General features: G+C 40.4%; 1 protein-coding gene and 1 long non-coding RNA gene across 2 annotated transcripts in view; both read right to left on the bottom strand.

Annotated features, from left to right (window-relative positions):
- Positions 1–4,936, bottom strand: part of LOC102674722 (coiled-coil domain-containing protein CG32809) — a 96,974-nt gene that overhangs the window by 74,364 nt on the left and 17,674 nt on the right.
- LOC116186838 overlaps positions 3,966–4,936 on the bottom strand; it is a 4,769-nt gene continuing 3,798 nt past the window's right edge. Inside the window, exon 3 of the long non-coding RNA XR_004151897.1 lies at positions 3,966–4,549. This is a non-coding gene — a long non-coding RNA (uncharacterized LOC116186838). The remainder of the gene's footprint in view (positions 4,550–4,936) is intronic.

Below are 4,936 nucleotides of genomic sequence, written 5' to 3'. Positions count from 1 at the left end.
AAAAAAAAAAAAAAAAATCAAAGAGCTCAATCAACTTTTTCTAAAGCTATCCTCTTTGAAAATCATTTGTATAATCGACGATATATTCCATTTCACATCTCTTTCCCATAAATCCATTTCTATTCTCAAATGATTTTCTTATTTCTTGTTCTATTATGGCAAACTCGAGGGTAACCAAAGCAACACGATCGTCGTAATCGATCGACTAATCGAATCCGGTTCCACGCAGCAAAAGGGCTTCGAGGTATATAGTTTGTGCAGGTCCATATGCGTAGGTCCGGAGCAAACGCAATTTATACGGCAAGATCGAAATTCGTTCGGTTCGCCGCAATTGGGTCACCGCGATACACCGACAGGTCGGGTTAATTTTAAGATATCTCTCTCGTTATTCCGCTTGGAGGATAACGTCGAAAGCTTTGTATATTCGTTTTAACGAAGCGCAAACCTCTGAAACTGAATGACGAGAGAGAGAAAAAGAGAAAGAGAGAAAGAAAAAAAAAGAAAAGAGGGGGAAATGATAAAATAGAATTAAAAAGAAAAATTGTCCGTGCAATTTTTTCGCTTTAACGCGTTCCCACTGTGGTTGTCGTCGAAACGACTGATCGATAACGAGACTCTTCGAGAGAAACCTCGAACGCGCGGTTCATTCTTCGAAAACGACAAAGGACTTCGTCGTCGTTCGTGGTAATTAGGTCACAGCGTAAACCAGGAGTATTCGACGACGAAACGTGGATCGTAAAATGTTACCCTGTCGCGACAACGATCCTTGCAAGATTGAGATCGAAATGCATCCGGGGAAACTGGGTCACGGCGTACCTGTGTTATCTTGATCGTTACGCGTAAAGAGACACCCAAAGAAAGAGAAGAATATATATATATATATATATATTTCGATGAAATTAAATAATTCGATTAGAATTTTTACATCATGGATCATTTTGCGTCATAAGACGAAACGGAATAGCACCTTGGTCGTTGAAGCGTAAAGAGATATCCGAAGGAAGAAATTATAATCGATTTGAATTTTTACATCATACATCATTTTGCGTAATAAGACGAAATGAAATAGTACCTTGATCGTTGATACGTAAAGAGATACGCAAAGAAAGAAATTATACTCGATTAGAACTTTACGAAAGTTTAATTGCTAGATTGAGAAAGATTAAGATTTTGCATCACAAGATGAAACGGAATATTTTATAATTATACTTCGGTATCTCTTCCTTCGATGAATATTTGAATACTATTCAGAATACGGGGTTCGGAATTCAATTAATCGGGCAACAATTAAAATTTAATTCGCGCATTTTGAATAAAAAATCCAGCGATTGGAATCGACACCGAGTATTTTTATCGAAATTTTCCAACTTTTGAATTATTTCACTGGACGGGCCATCGAGTGAAGGATGGTGGAGTTAGGTGGAAGAAGAACAGGTTAGGTCGTTCGACGAGGGGAGCCGCGTTTCGATCCTCGCCTCCTGCCGCGTCCAAGTTCGCGCGCGATAAGTGGGTCAGCAGGATACAGGCGCAACCTATACTACAAATGGCCGTTTACCTAGTAAACGCAAAGTGCATCCCTCCGTCCCGCTCGTTGTCGTAAAGTAACCGCCACTCGCGTGTGCCTTCGACGAGGGAATCGGCCCTCGTGGGTCACGTGCACGTACACGTACACCCGACAATAAAGTAAAAATAAAGTAACGGCGAAAAAGGAAACGGTGGATGGGCAGAAAACGAAATTTTTTTTCCCTTTATTCTCGATGTCGCTCGTGTCGATGATGGAGATTAAAGGAACCGATATAACCGGGTCAACTGAAACGAACGAGAAGATCGTCCGTTTTGAAAAACGGATTTATTGATTTTTTTCGAAATGTATTTCAATCCTGTTTTCGTCCAATCAACTGGGAATAATAATAATAGCGATTTGATAGCTACGCGTCACTTTCAATTTCTTTTCTTCTGGTAATGATAACGCTAATTAAGTAACAGGAATTAGACGAGTTTGGGTCTATTATGAGGTTCGGTTTTGACCTAATTAGCGAGTCGAATGAAATATTAATCGAAAAGTTGAACGAATAATGTGAAATTCGAAGGTAAAATGACGGGAAGACGAACAGAGGACAATTGAAGAAACTATAAAAGAAACGTGAGAGCGTATTGTGATTTTTGCTTCGAGATTAATAGAATAATATCCAAGATAACCTTTAAAAGATTCCTATCATGTTTTTTTTATTTACAATGAGATTTATCGTAAGATTAGAATCACATTACACCAAGAATCAATGTATCACCTCGATGTCTATAATTAATTTATTAAACTTTTTCATTTTATTAAAAGAAATCCACCTCAAAAGAAATAATCTTTTCACCTATGTATTATCTCCCAAGGGAAACCTTAAGAAAACTTAAGATTGTCAAGGATAGCTTTAAAAATTTGATTACGCAATAATATGCAATGATTAAAATATATTGTCTACTTCATTTATAGTTTCAATTTTTCATTTTATTAGAAACGATTAAAGCATTCCTCGACCACTGACTTTGAACTTTCTTTTTTTTTTTTTTTTTTTTTTGCGGATGAAAACGCGGATCGTATTTGCAAATCGGCTTTTACAAATCCTCATCGAGCCAATATCGAATCGTTCTCACCGATTTCGCGGCGACAGAACATGGAAAATGAACGAAAACAGGGGAAACTGGAGCGGGAAACGCCTCGGAGATTGGTAAACCGGAGGGCGCAGGTGAAGATGGGAGGAGGAAGAGGCAGTTTTGCGCAATAATGGCTCCATCGAACTCTTCGAAATTGAATTCCTCTGTTAACGCTTTTAATGAGCGGCGGACTAGTTTTTATTAGCATTTTTTTTTCTTCTTCTTCTTTTTCGATCACGCGTCGATCGAAACTGATTTCCACTAACTAAATGAAATGTAAAATAATTACCGCGAAAATTTCTTCTTAAAGCATGTATTGAAAATGATAACTGTGCGTGTGTTAAATTATTACTAATAAGACTCTCGAGAATAATTTTCATTATCCGAAAAATACTTTCGAGAGCGTTAAGAATATGCGAATACATTTGAAATAATTCTCGTCGAAGCGATTTTTAAAATTTGTTTCCATTTTAACGCATTGGAAATGAAAATTCGAATTATTCACCTACGAATACACCCAAGAATAAAACTCTCAAATATTTTCATATCACTGATGAACTAAATTTAAAATTATCCTCAACATATCGAGACAATATTATTTCGCTCTCAAACATATTCGCATCCCCAAATAGAAAAACAGTGTACAATCAATCTTAAACGTCTTCACCTCAACTACATCTCTAATAATAATCTAATACTAATAAGATCTGACCGATTGGTTCGATCGATATATTATTGAAAAACGTGAAAACGTGTATTCGTGCATCGAATTTGATCAATTAGAGAGAGAGAGAGAAAGAGAGAGTGTCGCTTCCTTACCGTCCAACGACACGCAATGCCTCCAGACGAATATACGCATCTCCCTTAGCGAGCCTCGACTACGCGTTGGAACCGTGAAACAGGTGTTGTTGTACCGTATCGGTCATTCGTCGTTGCAAGGGGGCAGCGGTTCGAGCGGCAGTGGCCGACTCTTCACACATCCACCTCCTCTTCGTTTCGATCTCGTAGATCACTCCTCTCGGATCCACCTCACCGTAATAGTAGTATCGATGGTTACACGTAGTATCGCGGCTACGACGTGCAATGTTACGCGGGATACGTTTAAACGCGTATCTGGTTCGCGCCTCGGGCATCGTCGTCCAACCGTCCTCTCCAACTTGTCCCCTTCCTCCACCTCCTCCTCCTCCCTTCGAGGGCACTCGAGTCAGGTGATCTCGGCCGATTCAACATTGATTCAACGAGTTCGATTTGATTTCGAATATTATAATTGTATTATCGTTCTTATTATTATATTTACGAACGTTGCACCGAACGATTGACAGATCGGCGATAACGATCTTACGCGAGGGAACGATGCGACGTAACTGTTCTCGGCAGGAGGCAGAGCGCCGCCGAGGGTGGGACAGATTGGAGGCGGCGGCCGCCGCCGCTGCTGCTGCTGCTGTGCTGCTGCTGCTGCTGCTGCTGCTAGCGGAGGTGCCACTGATAGTACACTAGTGGTGGTATCGTAACTACTGCCGATAGCGGAAGCACGCGCGGGGGGTGTACACACCCGGGATAGGAGGATATGAGAAGAAGGCTGGCGAGGAAGAGGAATGCGGTGGAAGAGAAAGAAGAAGCGGGACAGGGGGAGGGAGGGGGTGTGTGGGGCGGGCGGAAAGGAGTGGAAAGGAGAACGGGTTGCGGGGGTTTGAGGTGCAAAGAAGGAGGAACAGGGGGGTATGCAACCTGCGCGCAAGCGTCGGGGAACGGTCACAGGGGTGTAGCCAGCTCCTCCGCCTGTCAACCTGCTCTCCCTGAGATGCACCGTGCCCCGCGAGATGAGGACGCGACAGGTGAGAAGCTTGGGTCCTTTTCGACGCGCATACAGGTATCGTGATTCTCATCGAAGTGTCTTTTTGTTCTATAGTCTTTTCTTTTTCTTTTTTTTTTTTTTTTTTTTTGGGCTGCGAAAATCACTTTGAATAAGTAAATTTTTAAGTAAGAATCCCTGAGATTGTTATAAATGTGGAGATGTGGAGTTCGAGTAAAAATGTGATCGTAAGATGATTGAAAGGATTCGTTGTTCGACAAGTTCAATGGTTCCGGTGTTTCAAAGGTCGCGATTGACTCTTGATTGAACTGTCTTTTGTTTAAATTGTATGTTTATAAGTTTGATAATTCAGGCCTCTTAATTATCGTTAAATTATTGTAAATTTATAATACGAAATATAAGATTTTAAATTGTTAAAAAAAAGAAAGAAAGTATCAAACAAAATTTTGATCACTTGAATTTGATTTTTTTTAAATT

This window comes from Apis dorsata, unplaced genomic scaffold (assembly GCF_000469605.1).
Source record: "Apis dorsata unplaced genomic scaffold, Apis dorsata 1.3 scaffold_60, whole genome shotgun sequence".
Taxonomy (NCBI): Eukaryota; Metazoa; Arthropoda; class Insecta; order Hymenoptera; family Apidae; genus Apis; species Apis dorsata.
The sequence above is the reverse complement of the archived record's forward strand: the minus strand, read 5'-3'. Positions and strand labels throughout refer to the sequence as shown.